An 18,948-nucleotide genomic window follows, 5' to 3' on the forward strand; every position below is an offset into this window, starting at 1 on the left:
GGGTGTGTACTGGGATCGTTCTATAGAATACTGAGAAATATGGACTTTCTATTATAAGTGGTGGAGAGCCTGTTAAGGGTTTCTGAGGAGAAGTGTGATATGAATAGGTTTATATTTTGGAAAAACAATTATGGTAATATGTAGAGTGGAACTGGTGGCAGAAAGCCAGACAGGAGACTGACTAACACAATATTCTAAGTGTGAGATAACATAGGCTTGAACTTAAACTATGAGAGAAGAAAGAACAAGGTTAGGAAAATTTATGTGGAAGGGGTGTGTGGGGAGAGGGGATCCCTGTGATGAGGGTGTGGACATACTGAGCAGTTGTGATCAGAGTGGTAGGAATAAAATAAGAAGAATGGAAAATCATAGGAAGACAAGAAAAGAGAGTTTCAAGAATAAAAGTGGTCAACAATGTTAACATGAGGACCAAGGCAGTACTATCAAATTTGGCCATTTGGAGGTCAAAAATGACTTTTGAGAGTAGCTTCAAGAAGTACTAGGAGCAATCAAAGTGAAATTCTAATGACAGCTGTAAAAACAATTTTAAAATTCATTTATATATCCTATTCCTTTTATTTATAAAGACTTCATACTAATGAAGATTCTTGTCAAACTGTTACTAGAGAAATAATTGCAATGTAAATTACCTGTCTTCAAAAAGCATTTTAATTAGATATAATGAGACATTTATTGTGTTTTAATTCAATAATAGGCGATTTGCAGAGAGGCATTGTTGAAGTATATTCATCTTAGAAGAGTTAAACATTATTGCTTTTTAATTATGTCAAAATTACTTTAGCAGTGAAATCAGTGTAGACAAAAAGCAGTGAGGAAAGTGTGGAGCACTAAAGTGCATAGCGTCAACACTTGCAACAACATCGCTAGCTAGATGACTCTGTACATCCTATTTCTGGGCATGGCAACTGAAAACAGTATGTTTAACAGATGCACTATATCTCCAGCGTCAAGTTAAAGCTTTAAATGGGCCCCAACACTCTTCCACCTCAGTTCTATATTGTTTCTACATAACCCTTGTGACTCGGATGGCAGAACCATAAGGGAGCAGGGAGTCCTGCCCCTAAGAACACTAATACTACTTCAGTTTCTGTCTTGCTACCATCCGCTGAGCTCCACAGCTCCCAAACCACTCCATAAAGTGGAACTGTAAAGTATTTGGAGGATTGTGTATATTTTCAGACTGCTCCTAGTACTACGCATATTCAGGGAAATAGAGCTCTTGGGAATTAGACAAGAGGAATCTCAGGCTGTTGTTTAAGCAGATAATATCTGTTTAGTAGTTGGTATTATAACTATTTCAGATGAAGAGTATTTGTGAATAATTTTCCTAGTCCACAGGATGGAAGTAAAAATGACTATATGTAGTCCTTTACCCTAGTCTTGCTATAGACCCCAAGCACATTTGTGAGGTCTCTTTGGGGTAAAGGTTAAGGTACAGCTGTGATCCAAGAACAGGGCAGAGATAATTGATCCCTATAAAGATTTTTAACTCACAACTTTGCCATCATTAGTACCAGCTGAGCTCACACAATAATTGACAACTTGATTTCAGAATGGTAGCGAGGCATGAAATGATTTTGTCTACAGTGTATCCTTGATCTATCAACAAAGTCAATGCCAACTTCTAGTTAAACATGGTAGAGTGAACATGCATTAATCTCTACTCCCTTCTAAAATCACTAATAGGATGAAAAGACATAAATCTACAGGGAAAAAGGAAACAGCAGAATAGATGAGATGTTAACACAATTTTGAAGTTGGAAAGCAGATAAACGAATGGTAAATCATGACAGAAAGGAGAAAGGTGAAACCTAAGCCTGAGGGTACAGGACAAAGACTGTAGTGGGAGGCAGAGTTAAGTCAAAAAAAAAAAAAAAGCCAAAAAAAGTTCCAGAATCTAGGAAAGAGGCAGAAATTTGGCATCTTATATCTCTGTAAGGCAAACGTCAATAGGATTATGTTGAAGGTCTGTTTAAGGACATTAACTGCCAAATCCCGTCCCGGACCATACACTTTCCTCCACACCCACACACATCCCTGGGCAGAAAACTAGAGATTTATTCTTTAAAGAAGTTTAACCATAGGGACCTGGACTTAGGGAACCCAGATACAGCTGAGGGTAGTGATGCCATACTAAAAACAGAAGGATTAAGGAGGAATCTATATAATCTATAATAACAAGATCCCCAGATCTCTCTGTAATTTAACTCTGGGAAAGCTAGCAGTCCAGTTTTAAACCCTGTGCAGGAATTAGGAAGATTCTTCTCTAGAGAAATTGCCCAGCCTGAGAACAAAGGTCTACAGATAATGACAATTTAAAGACCTCAATGAAATAGCTCTGTCCTTACTTAATCAGCGTACAGTGAAGCACACCATTTGATAGGCCCTACTCCAGCACATAGAGCTATCAATCAACACTTTCATGCCTCAGTCTTAAATAGAAATGAATAATCAATGATTGGAATTTGAGGAAAAGCTCCAATATGAAAAGCAGAAATTAAAACAGAAAAAGAACTAGGAGAAATAAAGTGACACAGGGAACAGAAGGAAAAACAAAACCAATCCCTAGCATCCTCATAGAATGTTTTAAAAAGGCTATTGAATGACAGTATAGCACAGTGATTAAAAGGGTGAGAATACAGGCATTTGAGTTAAACTTCTTAGGTTCGAGTCCCAGCTCTACCGCTTCTCTAGTTGCATGATCCAGGTACATGTTACTTAAACTCCCTCTTTCTCACATTCTTCACATGTAAAATGAATATAATATTAATAAAAGCACCTCATAGGATTATTATAAGGATACAATGGATTAATTCATGTGAAATATTTGTAAGAGTTCTTGGCACATAATAAGTTCTCAAAAATTATTAGTTCCTATTGGGAGTAACACAGTGGATACAATTTGATTCCTCTCTTTGGAAGCTTGTGGTTTCATTAAAGAGGAAGTAATTATTATATTGTACTCATGAAACAAGAAATGGATTCTATAAACATAGAACAGGTTATAAGAAAGATAGCTCTTAGGTGTTAACTATAGCATGGCATAAATATTTACAAAAGAGTTGTAAAATAAAGTTTAATAATAATATTTTGATTTTGTATTTATTTTGAACCTAAAAGTGTACACTCAGATTAATTGTTAAATATATGCATAGAATGAGGACATTTTCAGATATTCGATGTCTTAAGAATTTATCTCGCATGTATTCCTTGTCAGGAAACTGGATGATGTGCTCCACCAAAATTAGCTGGGAAACCAAGTTAGAAAAGCACATGGGATCCAGGAAACAGTGAATTCAACGGAAGAGAAAAAAGGAATTTACATGCTAGTGTGAAGGGATTTATATGATGGCATGAAGGGAAGCTTCAGGATGAGTACCTTATAGCAGGCCCAGAAGGCTACAGTGCAGAACAAAGCAGGAAGACAGAACTCCGAAAAGAATGATAGCCAGAAAAAAAAAAAGAAAGAAAGAAAAGAAACCATATGTCTATTTGATGCTGCTGAGAGGATTTTTATGTCGCTGATATAGAATTTAACACTAAGTCAGTGAGTTATATTGATGATAAAGTGAATGAAAAAATGAAGTCATGGTTAGTTCCAGGTAAAACTAAAATTTGTAAAAAAAAAAAAAAAAATAGTCGGGGGGTGGTGGTGTTGGTAGGGTGGTAATCATAGCATCCTGCATCCCTTGGCAGTGAGTAGCAGTTACATAGTCCTAAAAATTTAAGCATTGACTACTTACTTGACCTAAATTGATTATATAAATCTATGATGAGAATAGGGCAAGAGTAGTGTGTGTGTGTGCGCGCACGCACGCGCGTGTGTTGTGTGTGTATGTAAGACAGTGTATAAAAGTGATGAGTTGTTATCTTCCACAGTAGAAAGGTGATAGAAAATGTATAAAACTGGAAATTTAAAAAAAGCATGATAAAGTATGTTATTTGCAATTATGGAGGTAAATACCAAAAGAAACAGCTCAAATAGATGAACGTTTTCTATGGAAAGAGAAATCTAGGATGTTGAGGAGAAGGCCAGGAGACCACTGTTTTCTATTATAAGCCTTATAGAACTATTGGATTTTTAAATGATGTGAATGTGCTAATTTAATTCAAAACACAAATCTTAAAAAGCAAGGCAAAAAATACAGAAAAAAGCAAATGCTGCATTACTTCTGCTTCTCTAATAGATAGGAAATAAATATAGGTTTAGATAATGTCTTGCCCCTTTACATGGTTCTTTCTCATCTATTGCATGGAACTTTTCTTTGTGTGAAGGTGACTTTGAAATCAGTGGGAGGTTCTTACTTAAAAGTGCTGCAAGGGGGTGTTGCCGACCTTCAGAATCTGACCCATGAATGGAAAGCAGTAAGATGTCAAGCATGCATGCTGTTTCTTCAGAAAACAAGCACTCCTTTGAAGTTGTTGTGGTTAGGTAATGGACCATTAGCCAGAAATTTCATTTATAGAACATCTTAACGTTCAACTGGTCATGTTAACAAATGCCTCTTGATCATGTTGATGGTGCCATTATATTTTTTGTTATTGACATTAAGGACTCATCACAAACATTTTCTGGCATAAAGGAAGCCTGCTTCCTCCAAGGAAAACTAATTTTTTTTCATGACATTGTTTAGAAAAATTATAGCTGTTTATAACTAAATTCAAACCTATTCTTTGGGGAATTTATTTATTTATTTGGTGTGAGTTTCCACCTCCAAAAATTTACTGTCAAGTGAATATAGTTTTCAAGGTTTGGAAAAATTTCTCTCATATATAAAATAAAACTGTTCTTTTGGATTATTTGGATTACTTATTTTTTCCTGACCTTTGTTTAGCTACTGTGTCCAGTTGTATTTAATTAGACTCAGGAAAATATTTTTTATTCTTTCTATGAACGTTATTAAATACACTCAAACAAATATAAACTAAATCAGAATTAGGATGAGTGTTATGCAATATTTATAACCTCTTGCCTTCTTGTAAATGCAAAGACTATATAGATTTTTTAACTGCAATGGGAGATGTCAAAATCAAACTTTTCAAATTTTGGTATATTGCTTTTAATTATTTACTTATTGAAAAACGTTTATTTGACCACTTGCAATGTATGGCAGTCACAGTGCTAAACGGTGGAGAGGTGATGAAAAATGAGAATTACATGATTCCTTCTTCATCAAGCTTACAGTCAAGTCAGACAGAAAGAAAAAGTAAAATGATAATATAAATGAAAGAATTGCAAACTGTTCAATGGAGCGAAGGATACAAACAAGGAGCTAAGACAAAAAGAAAGAAACAAACTTCAGATTGAGTTTTTAGGGAAGGTCTCTTTGAGGAGGTGACATTTAAAGTTAGACCTAAAAATTGAGGAGCTGGCTATGTGAGGACCTGCATGGTGGTAGTGGAAAGAGAATTCCTGACAGAGGAAGCAGAATCTAAAAAGGACCTCAGGTAGGGAAGTGCTTGTTGCTTTACAAGAAGTGAAAGGAGTTTAAGAGAACTGAGCCCTCATCTTTTACAGGAGGATGTTGATAGGTAATATCTAAAAGTCAATCATCAATGAATAGCAGTATAAGCATGTTTATTTCTAAATACATCGATAAGTACTTGAGTAAATGTCACAAAAGTGGCAAGAATAAAGTGATCAAGGGGACAACGGCAGGAAATGAGTTTGGAAAGTTGTCAGGGGCCACACAATGCAGAGAATTCTAAGCCTTAGTAAAGAGTTTGACCTTTAAGTGCCATGGGGAGCCACTGAAGGATTTAAATCAAGGGAGTGATGTGAATTGATTTATGCTTTAAGAAGATAATTTTTGTTTCTGTGACTAGAATGAATTGGAGGCAAAACAAGACTGGAAACAGGGAGACAGGTAGGGATGCTGTCTGCGACAGAGTGAAATGATAGTGGCCTGGATGTGAGCAATGTTGATGGAGATGGAGAAAAATTGACAGCTCAAGATATATTTTGATGGTAAAATAACAGGTCTTATTAACTGATTTCATGTAGAAGTAGGAGACAGGGTGGAATTCATAACTTTTAGGTTTCTAGCTTGGAGGAGGAATGTGATGCCATTTACTTAGATGAAGAAGACCAGGGTGAGATAGGGAATAATCAAGAGATTTATATAGAGGATGTTAAATTTTTGATGTCTGTGAACCATCCAAGTGGAAATGTCAAGCAGGCATTTGATTTTAAAAGATTAAAGCTGTTTCTGATGCTCTATTTCTGGGGAACAATGAACACCCTTGACTTTTTAAATTTAACTCCATACGGGGGTAAATAAAGTACCAGTTGCTTACCTTTTTAATATTAATTATTCAACCATCTATGGTAGGCATTGTAAGAATTACCTATTTGTCTATCACATATACATATCTACCTGTCTATTTATTCTATCATCTATCTCTATCTTATGTCTTTTTAGCTATCTAGTTATCATCTAATAATTATATCCACCTCCTACTAAAATTAATTTGAAGTGGCTTAGGTTAAAAGACATGTACACAATAGGATTTTTAAACTAAATCATCAGAATTCCGTGGAGGAGAGAGGAAAAGTTGACAGGGTAACAATTAAGTATGATCTTTATAATGATTGTACTTTCTGAACTGAAAATCATGACTTGACACAGAATCTGATAAGGGCATTTTTCTTCATAAATTTGCAAATATATTTATGTAAAAAGTTTTATAAAGATTAAAAACAAGTGTATGTATATACATATATCTGTATATCTACATCTGTATTTATGAATCAGCAACTTGTTTTTAAAAGAACAAACTTACATGAAGCCATGACTTCATATATTGTCTGGCCATTAATTATTATATTTTTTGGGCAAATAGGAGCAAAAGAATGCTGCTTTCTAAGATGGCTCTACCTAAATATTTATCTCCCTTTTTCTAGCTCATCAGAGTAATGGGTGGTATACCAACCAAGACATCCACTTACCTGAGGGAGGACTTGGTATCCTTTAGTTCACTTATTCCTTTCTTTCTTTTTTTTTTTTTTTTTTTTGAGACAGAGTCTCACTCTTTTTGACCGGGCTAGAGTGAGTGCCATGGTGTCAGCCTAGCTCACAGCAACCTCAAACTCCTGGGCTCAAGCGATCCGACTGCTTCAGCCTTCCCGAGTAGCTGGCACTATAGGCATGTGCCACCATGCCCGGCTAATTTTTTCTATATATTTTTAGTTGTCCGATTAATTTCTATTTTTAGTAGAGACGAGGTCTCGCTCTTGCTCAGGCTGGTTTCAAACTCCTGAGCTCAAACAATCCACCTGCCTCGGCCTCCCAGAGAGCTAGGATTACAGGCATGAGCCACCGCGCCCGGCCCACTTATTTCTTTCTTTATTCATACATTTAGTCAACATTAATTGATCACTTATTATGTGCCCAGTACTTGGCTAGGGAGTGGGAATACAGAAATAAATTTATCATTCCTGCTTTCCTTCAAGGACTTCACAGTCTTGTGAAGATGTAATAAAATATAATGATTAACATTTATTGAGCTCATAATCTGCACTAAGTACTTTCCATATATCAAATCATTTTACCTGCACAACAACCCCACTAGGTTGTCAGTAAATTTATTCTGTAAATATGAGAAAATAAGGGCACAAGAGTGCTTTTGTTACCAAAAACTTGGCACTTGTCCTCGAGGCTGCATCAGAAGGAGAACAAGTGGTTAGAGGAGAAGGAAAGAGAAGTTTATTACTTAGCTGGCAAAGGAGTAAAAATGGTAGACCTTCTCATCTCACAATCCAAATTTCCTAAACACAAGCAGAAATACAGAGCTTTTAAAGGGAGGGCCCCTCAGTTCTAGGCTATCGTGGTTAAGTATTCTAATTGTCCCATCTCTGCCAAAGACAAAACCCACCCAGGGCCACCTGGGAGGCTGGTGCCAGCCTGGGATGCAAGAACAAAAGGCCTTGTTCCTGCTCCTCCCAACCACTGGCCTCAGGCAGGCATGGAGGTTTCAGTTCTCAAAAAAAGTGAGGGAAGTTTTAAAGAGACAGAAAATATTTTTGCTATTTTTTTTTCAGGCCATTTCCTGTTACACTTTGTTCAAGATCAGATAGTCAGTGATGGTGCTAGAATTGAAATCCAGGCAGTAAGTGCCCAAAGCCATGTGCTTCATTACTGTGGTGTTCTTCTTGAATCACTAGCCCGAGCTTGTTATATCTAGCTGTCAGGAAAATATCTGGTAGGACCCGAAGGGCCTAAAGAAAAAGAAGAAGAATGTTAACTAGATTTAAACTCTTTAAACTATTTTGTTTTCCATTCTTTTGTTCCCTCCCATGTCCCCAAATCTCATTCCAAACTTAAAAACCAAACAAATATCAAAAAAGGGAAAAAAAGAATGAACTATAGGTTTCAAGGAATGGAATCTTACTGATAAAATTGGAACAGAGCAATCACTTGTGGCCCTGCTTGTAAATGCTTATGATCTCTTGAGACAAAACCCAGGATACATCTATGTTGAAGTGATTTCAAAAATTGAAATCATTGATTTCCTACAACATAAACAAATCTTGGACCAGCAAATATTGGGAAACTATCCTGTAATTAGGTGGAGTGTGCTTTTGTCTAGACATAATTAGAAAGATAGCAGGAAAGTCCCACATATTGCCCAATCACTTTTTCTCACCTTTTATAAAGTTACCTGAAATTACATTTTCAGTAATCATCCCTTTGGAAAAAAGCATTGCCATTTCCAGACATAAGCAAGCATAATACCTTTTTAGCATCTTAGAGTCTGTGAAACTATTAGATGACTGTTCCCTGAGAACAAGGCTCAGAGGAAAGGGCTGCTGTGGTTGTGTCAGGTGGGGGGTGGTAAGGTACCTTTAGAGCTTTCATATTTTGCCTATTTTGAAGTACTTCCTAAGGTTGATTTATATTGCAAAACATGGAGGTGTCATCCAAAAATAGCCTAAAGTTCTTTCATAAAGGTATATACCAGATTACCCATTATAACATTATTTGTAATAATAGCAAAAGATGAAACCAATCCATGTCCTTCAAAAGAGGGCTGTTATGTAAATTATGGAACATATATAAAGCAGCTGTAAAAAAGAATGTGGGCACATTCTATGTACTGATACTGAAAGATCTCCAACATACCTTGTCATGTGAAAAAGACAAGGGTCAGTGCAGTGTTTATAGTATTTCATCTTTTTTGTAAGAAAGATGTGAAGTGAGGATATGTATTTCTATTTTCTTATATAAAGAAACACTGCAAGAATAAATAAGCAATGGGTAGGGGCAGCAACAGGAAAAGAGTGAACTGTGGCAGTGTCAACAGACAGATTTCTCCAATGTATTTTGAACCACATGGAAAAAATCCCCCATCCAAACTACAGAAACATCAAAATATTATTTAATAATTACTCCATGAAAATTCCTTTAGACAAAGCAGTATGCTTTGGCCCTGAATTTAGAATCAGAATATCTGTGAACAGATAAATTAATTGAAGAAGTTACTAAGAGGCCCTGTCATGTAATAATGTTAAGCATGGGCTCTGGAGATGGACTGCCTGGGGTGAAATCCTGACTCTCCAGTTCCTAACCATGGAATGAATGAGATGATGTATGTAAAGAACCACCTGGCACAGAGGAAATGGGGCTCATTATAAAATATAAGATGTCTTTCCATTTCAAAAAGAATAATGTGGGATGGGTATATTTTAGATCTTATGGTAGGGCATAAAAATAATCACTTTGGAAAGGGTTGACTTAAGTCCATGCAATGTAGTTTGAATTTCAAGAAGGAATTCCCATACGTGGGACTAACGCCGGGGTCAGAAACTATTTATAGCTGGATTGTATCCATTTTCTACTTGAGTTCCTGCTGTAATTCCAGTTGAATGCCTTTTACTACAACTGTATCGGTTGCCAAATTATCTGCAAACTGACAGGGAGAACCATTTCCATGGGGTCATGTTTGTCAAATAAATATAGTCCTGTCTTGCTCCTGCCAGAATAAATCTGATGCCTCCTGGTGACTGGAGTCTGTAGCACCTGTGCTGACAATAGCTAATGGGATGAATATGCATTTTTGATGGTGAATAAAGATTTGGGGAGTATATGGGAACTCTGTACTATTTTTGCAAATTTTTTATAAATCAAAAAGTTCAAAATAAAATTTCAAAATATGTGTAACTTCACAAAACAGGGATCTACAAATGTTACAAATGCTATAACACATAATAAAAGATGCCCAAGCTCATTAATAATCATGAAAATGCAAATTAAAACAAAAATACATATAAGAAATTTACTGGCAGTTCTGAGATGGATACTATAGATACAATATTTCTAACCCACAAAATTACACTGAGATTTTGGGCTCACTCTGATAGTCTAAACGGAGAAATGATAAAACTAGGCCATCAGTTTCTTGCTTTTCAGATAGTAAAGAAATCAAGTATTCTCTCTTTCCTTGCTTTTTCTTTTTAAAACTATTTTTTTCAATAAGCAAATATCTCCTTCAGTAAGACTAGAATGACTTTTATCTGAAAGTGCTCTTGCTAATTTGACACATTTCAAAAATTAATTTTGGTTTATTTTCTAAAAATCCAGTAACAATGTAAATGAGATCAGTTAATCAGTGGTAAGAGAAATAATTGCTATAGTTCTCCAATAATGCTGTCTCTTTTGTAAGTGAAGTTTTATTTCAAGTCTACCAGAAGTAATCTAAATATTGCCATTTACATCAGTAGATATGGACAAAACTATAGTTTAAATAAATGGAAATCCTTGGTATGGAAAAAAAAACTCATTAAAGTAAAATAATACCTACCAACTGTGTGAACCTTTCCATGTACTCAGTTTCTTTCAGAAGGTATTTTCAAGTTAACAACAGTCCAACAACAACAAATTACGCCCACATTTGGGAGTAATATCCCCTGGTTTAAATTTAACTTAAACGTAAATCTTGAACAAGCTGCTTTACCTCTCTGGACTCCAGAATCTCATGATCTGTAAAGGAACTTACTACTTCTTTGGAAGGAAAAAAAGAGAGTGTGAATGGAGGTGGGTGGCTATAATGAGAAGGACCCACCAGTTGTGATGTCTGCTTGGTGTTAAATTCCTTTCTCCTGGGGATGCTTAACCAAGGTTCTCCCACTCGCCTCTTCCAAGTTTCCTCCTCCTTAGCTAATACCTCAGATACCTCACGAGTGTTAGGTTGAAAAGTGGTCCTTATGGCATGGTGTGATAAATTTCATAATACAAATTCCCATTTTGGTGACACTTTTGAGTGCTATTTAGGGTTCAAATTCAATCAATTTATAGACTGATGACTCATTAGAAATGTAGTTCTTCTCTAATTAGCACATACATTCTTTCCTTACATAATACCTCCACTTCTCTGATTACCCTGTCACTACCAACCTCTGGCTGGTGAAGCCCTTACTTTTCTGGGAGTCTCAGATGGTGTATCAATACATTATGGCTTTTAATGTTCGGTATTGATCATGTTATTGTCACAGCCAGCCAGTATACTACTGGGTAAGGGGTTCCAGGGGAGGAGAGGTGTTTGGGTGTTTTGGCAAAGTCCCTCTAGAGTGCATTAAAGCAGGAACTCTGTTTATCCCCTCCTAACTTGAATAGCTCTCCTTTACCCTAGAGAGGCAATGGTGGTTAATTAACTCGGGAGCTAACTCTCAGCCTTTGAATCCTGGATATACCACTTACTAGTATTTTATTAACCCTCTTGTGTTTTTTCTTTATCTGTAAAATAAGGATGCCGATATTAGAGTTTTTGAGAAGATTAAATGAATTAATATGTATGCAGGATTTAGAACAATGTCTGGCATATAGCCAATACTATTCAGGTGTTAGCTTTCATTATCATTTATTTTACATTTAGGGCTTCCTTTTTAAACAATATTTGAGGAAAGAGTTTCTCTGTTAATGTCTTTGAAAATGCTTAGACTTAAGCAATGGCCACAGGCCCTTCTTGAACTAACATTATATGGCCTTAGCTTACTTTAGGCCATACTTTTATTTTTTTTCATCATGAGCTGGTAATTATATTAGGATGATGTGATTTTGTGTGAGAAGCTTTCAAGCACAAGAGTGTTAATATGAAAGGATGAGTACTAAAGGTTTGTTGCCTTTTAATTAAATTATATAAACCAAATCAACCACTGAATTGCCCTGATAGCACATTTTAAACTACTTTCAATTGGAGAACATATCCTATTCTAACTATTCCTTCTCCTTTGACTGATTGCAGCCCAATCTAATGAAAGTTAGCTAAAGGATATCTGTAGCCTCCCAAATAAGTTTGTATGATCCTTACTGAAATGTGTTACTTCAAAACACTTTTCATCATATTGAAAGCAAAGTGATATCGAGCTAAAAAGTTGATGAAAAACCTAATTAACTTGGCTAGGTAGCTTTCTGCTGTCAATTTTACCAGGGTAAAGAGCTTACACAGCATCAGATAGTGAAATTCATGATTTAAACAACAATAGACACTTAGCCAGAGGTGCATTAAGAGATGTCATAAAATGGGTGCCTCAGAAATCCCCTCTAAAATTCATCTATGCCAACCCCGTTTCTCAGATCTCTAGATGTCACTGCTGAGCATGACCTCTGCCCCCAATGTGCTTTCTGTAATTTTAATGCCTTGTAATTGTAAAGAGTAAAAAAATTCTATTTTTTTAAAGTAAGGCTGTGGATACAAATGTAAACCTGTGTACACGTGAGTGCGCGTGCGTGTGTGTGTGTGTGTGTGTGTGTGTGTGTGTGTATGCATTTGGATACAAATGGAGGATTAGGGTAGAGAAAGTACTATTTTTATTTAAAGTCAAAATTAATTTTGTAGATGATGAGATGTAACCAGACCATCATAGGATTCAACCTTTTTAATGATCTCATTGGGAACGATTCCTCCTGATTTTGATTGGATTATTTCCAAGCTGCACATACCAGAAAGACAAGAACATTTAAGTTGATGGCTCACCCACAAAGTCCTCACAAAATGCTTAGTTGTTTTTATGTGAATATAAAATGGTTGTGGTTTGTGGTGAAATTAAAATATTTGAGTAATACCCTCTAACAGATTGAGATGAGAATGTACTGTCACGCTCATGTAATTATTTTATGTGTGGGAAATCAATAGACACAATTATATTTGTTCATGAAACCCATAGATATTAACATGTACCAAGTTGTTACTGCTTACTTTGCTTATTGAAACATTTAACCAATAATTATTGAATGCCTACCATGTACCAGGCACTGTGGTGGTGCTACAGATACAGTGTTGAACAAAACAGTTATGATTTTTGTTCTCATAGAGATTACATTGTGGTATAAGAAACTAGCAAGAAACAAGTGCATAAATCAGTGTGTGGGTGCTATGAGAGTAATATTAAGGAACTACTTTAGATACAGGGTCATTGTAGGTCACCCTGAAGAAATGAGTTGAAACCAGATGAAGAATGGGGTGACAATGTTTCAGGCAGAGCCATGGTATGTGCAAGGGCTGTAAGGGGGAAAAGGGCTTGGCATATCCAAGGAATAAAGGCAAGTGCAGCAAGTGCCAAGTGTGTGATGGAAGAGAAGCCAACAATGAGGTTGAACTGCAGGCAAAAGCAAGATCATCCAGGGGCTTGCAGAGCTACATTAAAAAGTCTGGATTTTATTAAAGTTAATTAGAAACCATTCAAGAGTTTAAAACAGGGTTACATCATTTTTATTTTTATTTTTTTGAGACAGAGTCTCACTCTGTTGTCTGAGCTAGAGTGCCGTGGCTTCAGCCTAGCTCACAGCAACCTCAGACTCTGGGGCTCAAGCGATCCTCCTGCCTCAGCCTCCCAAGTAGCTGGGACTACAGGTGCATACCACCACCCCTGGCTATTTTTTCTATTTTTAATAGAGACGGGGTCTCACTCTTGCTCAAGCTGGTCTTGAACCCCTGACCTCAAGCAATTCTCCCACCTCAGCCTCCCAGACTGCTAGGATTACAGGTGTGAGCCGCTGCGCCTGGCCTACATAATTCAATTTATATATTGAGGGTCATTCTTGTTACTCTATGTAGAATGGAAAAGAGAGTTCAGAGAGGAAGCAGGAAGACCAATTCAGAGGCTTTTGCTGCAGCCCAGGTGGTAACAGTGTCAGTGGGAATGAGGAAGAGGCAGGTTGGAGATACACTTTGGAAATGGAATAAACTGCATTTGGTAGTGGAATGAGTGTGGGTGGGCAGGAGGAGAAGTGGGGAGATGTCTCTATTTTGAGCAACTGGGAAGATAGCGGTGTTATTTGCTGTGATGTGGAAGATTTGGTTGAGGAATGTGTTTAGGAGTAATGTTAAAGAATTTGTTTAGGACAGATTAAATTTACGATGCCTGTGAGACATCCAACTAAGTTGAAATTCTGACTTTCCATAAGGGACTTGATGATTAAAGTAATTGTTGAGGCTAGGCCATAGTTGCAGTTATATAACACAAATCCCTTCCCCAGAAGATGTGTTTTAACAGCCATCTTCATTAATGCCAGTTTCATTAGTGATAGCAAAACTACATTTACATCACATGCTTGTAATAAACATAAAAGGCTAAGTACTCCAAGCACTTACTATTAGGCAGTTTAGAAACATTGGGTTGCAATTGACCTTCAAACAAACCATATGGAGCTGGCAGTGCAATATGATCTCAATTTAACACATGACGAAGGTGAAGTTCAGAGAATGAAGTGGTCTGCCCAAGTTCACACATCTATTATGTGACAGTGACATGTTTGAAAACAATAAACATATTAAAGTATTGTTATCCACAGCCTTTCTGCCTTATATATTTTTAATTTTTTTATTGTGATTTAATACATATAACATTTCTGATTTTAACCATTTTAATATACAATTCAGTGTCATTAAATATTATACATTCACAATGTTATACAACCATCACTACTATTCATTTTCAGAACTTTTTCACTATCCCATATAAAAACTCTATGCTCATTAAGTGATAACTCCCATTCTCCCTTCACCCTTTCCTCGGTGACCTCTTTCTGTCTTTATGAGTTTTCCTAGTTTAGATATTTCATGTAAGTGGAGTTACATGATATTTATCCTCTGTGTCTGGCTTATTTCACCTAATATGATGTTTTAAAAGTTTATCCATATTGTAGTATGTATAAGAATCATTTCTTTTAATAGTTGAGTAATACTTCATTATATATGTATACCTCATTTTGTTTATCCATTCATCTGTTGATAGACAATTGGGTTGTTTCTACCTTTTGGCTATTGTAAATAGTGCTGCTATGATCATTCATATACAAATATCTGTTTGATTCCTTGCTTTCAATTATTTTGGGAATATTCCTAGGAGTGTCATTGCTGGATCATATGGTAATTCTATGTTTAACTGTTTGGGAAACCATCAAAGTGTTTTCTACACCATTTTATATTCTGACAAGCAATGGACCAGGGTTACAATTTTTCCATATCCTTTACCAACACTTGTTATTTTCTGGGTTTTTGTTTTTGTTTTTTTTTTAATGACAGCCATCCTCATGGGTATGAAGTGGTATCTTATAGTAGTTTTTATTTGCATTTCTGTAGTGACTAATGATGCTGAGCATTTTGCCATATGCTCTTTGGTCATTTGTATATCTTCTTTGGAAAAATGTCTATTCGGTGTCTCCATTTTCATTGGATAAATGCCTGATCATTTTTGAATTGGATTACTCTTCTTGCTGTTGATTTGTTCTTTATATATTCTGGACATTAATCCCTTTTCAGATATGTAATTCTGGCTATTTTCTACCACTTTTTATCTATTTTTAAAAGGGGAATCTTTTATGTTTTTATAGCTATTGATCCCCTACTGTGTAAATCCAGGAAATGGATAGAGTATAGAACTGAAGAAACCAAAATAGGATAAATTGGTTTATGTAAAAATCAAAGAGATACAAGGAAAAAGGTAAATGATCCAGAGGGTGAAAGATGAGGGCAGGAACGGAGCAAGGAAAAGTGAACAGAGAAAAAGATGATGAGAGTAATTTATGTGAGGAGAGAGAAGAAAGACTGGGCATGGGACTTTGGTGAGACATATGTGTAAAGAAAAGTTTTGTAGTATAACTTATTTATTGGAAAAGCTGAACTGTATAAATTATAAGCAGAAAACAATTTTATTCATTCTCCCTATTGTGGTTATGAGGATACATCAATTTTCCCCACCTGAATTTGGAATTCATTAAAATATTTATAGGTACAAATAAGATAGAGATTTAAAAATTATCTCTATAACTGGTAAAACTGATATTGGATAATACAGCTTATATCCTTGGGCAAGAAGCTTTACTTATGCCATATTCCAGAATTAGACAAAATTATCCTCCCAGTTACAGGCAGCACTGGAAAACCTCAGGCCACCCCATATGGAAAATCTGGCTGTGTGTAAAACTGACTGCACAAAGCTGAGCAGAATATGTACTTCATAGTGGCAGCAGGACCCCAAGTTAAAAAGGAGAGTCAGAGGTTGAGTGATAGATGTCTAGTTCCTTATCCTACGTTCACCAATCACATAAGTCATATAACACCTATCCCCAGAAGTAGAATAGGTGAGGAGGGTGGGAAGACCTCAGGGGTTTTATTTTGATTGATCTCCCACTACATGGAAGAAAACATCAGATGGGAAAAGTATTCCTCTTTTAATATGCAGCACTGCCCCTACAATGCCAGTTTGTTGAATAGTTCTCTCCTGCTCTTTATGTGATATTCCAGGTAGATCTCACAGATCTTCTGGTCATTCTTTTCTTTTCTTTCTTTTTATTTTTCTTTTAGATACAGGGTTTTGCTCTGTCACACAGGCTAGAATGTGGTGGTCTGATCATAGCTCACTGTAACCTGGACTCAAGTGCTCCTTCGATCTTGGCCTCTCAAGTAGTTGGGAGTATAGGTGCACACTACCATGCTGGGCTAATTTTTAAAATTTTTTGGTACACACAAGGTATCTCTGGATATGTTGCCCAGGCTGTTCTTAAAACTTCTTGCTTTAAGCTATCCTGCTACCTTGGCCTCCCAAAGTGCTGAGATTATAGGCATCTGGTCATTCTTGAATAATAAAAATCCAGTTCAGTTGATGTAATACTCTTATATATCTTGATATTCCCCTGTGACTTGGATATTGGGGATCCAGGAAGCAACTTGGAGTCGAAATAACTATGAATATACTAAAGGATCTATATCCTGTTTATGATGTGAAGGAAGCCAACACTAGAACAGAATGGGTCTCTGATGTCATTTATATAATGTCAACAGGGTTGCAAGCTACCTGTATAAGACCAGGTATTTTAAAGAAGCTACTAAGTAGAAGAAAGTACAAAATTATTAGGTATGGGGAGGGTAAAGGGAGAGAGAGAAAAACAGAGAAATAACCTACTTACAAGGAATCTAAAAATCACACATGGCAAAAACAATGTTAGGAATAGTAGCCCAAATAACTACAGCTAGAGGATATATTTATTTCATATAAAAGGAAAATAAAAAAAACAATTAAAAATATTTAAATTAAATACAGTTAGGATCCATAGAAAGATAAATAAAGGAATAATATCCATAAAGAAAATTGTAAAATATATATGCAAGATAGGTAGAATGAAACATAAATTAGATAAAAAAGACCCTATTAGAAATCTGTTTGTTTACACATAAGTGCACATATGAGAATAACATCTATTGGATGTTGGGCGGGGGGGGAGGAGGGGACGGGTATATGCATACACAAAGAGTGCAATGCGCACCACCCGAAGGATGGACATATTTGAAACTCGGACGTGGGGGGGGCAAGGGCAACATACGTAACTTAAACATCTGTACTCCCATAATATGCCGAAATAAAAAAAAAATTTCAATGTATTACAGGGGTTCAAATGTTTTTGGCTACATAGATCACTTTTATAGTGCTTGAGTCAGGGTTAAAAGTGTGCCCATCACTCGGATAGTGTTCATTGTACCCATTAGGTAGGTTTTTGCCCATCCCCTCTACCTCACTCCCCCAGCCCCTGCTTGATTTCCATTGAGTTTTCACTCCTTCTGTGCACGTGTGCTCAGAAATTAGTTCCAATTTAATAGTGAGTACATATGGTGTTTGTTTTTCCATTCATTGGACACTTCATTTAGGATAATGGTCTCCAGTTCCATCCAAATTGTTGTAAAAGGCATTAAGACATCCTTCTTCATGGCTGAGTAGTATTCCATGGCATACATATACCACCTTTTGTAAATGCCCATGAATTGATGAGCATTTGGGTTGATTCCACATATTTGCAATTGTGAATTGTGCTGCTATAAACATTTGAGCGCAGGTGTCTTTTTGATAAAATGACTTCTTTTCCTTTGGGTACGTACCCTGTAGTGGGATTGCTGGATCAAATTGTAGGTGGACTTTCAGTTCTTTGAGGAATCTCCATACTGTTTTCCATAGAGGTTGTATTAATTTGTAGTCGCACTAACAGTTTATAAGTGTTCCTTTCTCTCTGCATCCACACCAGCATCTATTTTGAATTTTTTGATAAAAGCCATTCTGACTGGGATACGGTGATATCTTATTGTGGTTTTCATTCACATTTCCCTGATGATTAGCAATGTTGAGCATTTTTTCATATGTATATTGGCCATTTGTCTATCTTCTTTTGAGAAGCTTCTGTTCATATGTTTTGCCCACTTTGCCCACTAATGGGATGGTTTGATATTTTCCTGCTGATTTGCCTGAGTTCTTTGTAGATTCTGGTTAGTAGTCCTTTATTGGGTGTATAACTTGCACATATTTTCTCCCATTCTTTAGGTTGTCTATTTGTCCTGTTAGTCCTTTGGCTGTGCAGAAACTTTTTAATTTAATCAAGTCTCATTTATTTATTTTTGCTGTAGCTGTGATTGCCACTGGGTTCTTTTTCATAAATTCTTTGC

The sequence above is a fragment of the Propithecus coquereli genome, unplaced genomic scaffold, assembly GCF_000956105.1.
Source record: "Propithecus coquereli isolate 6110/MARCELLA unplaced genomic scaffold, Pcoq_1.0 Scaffold421, whole genome shotgun sequence".
Lineage (NCBI taxonomy): Eukaryota > Metazoa > Chordata > Mammalia > Primates > Indriidae > Propithecus > Propithecus coquereli.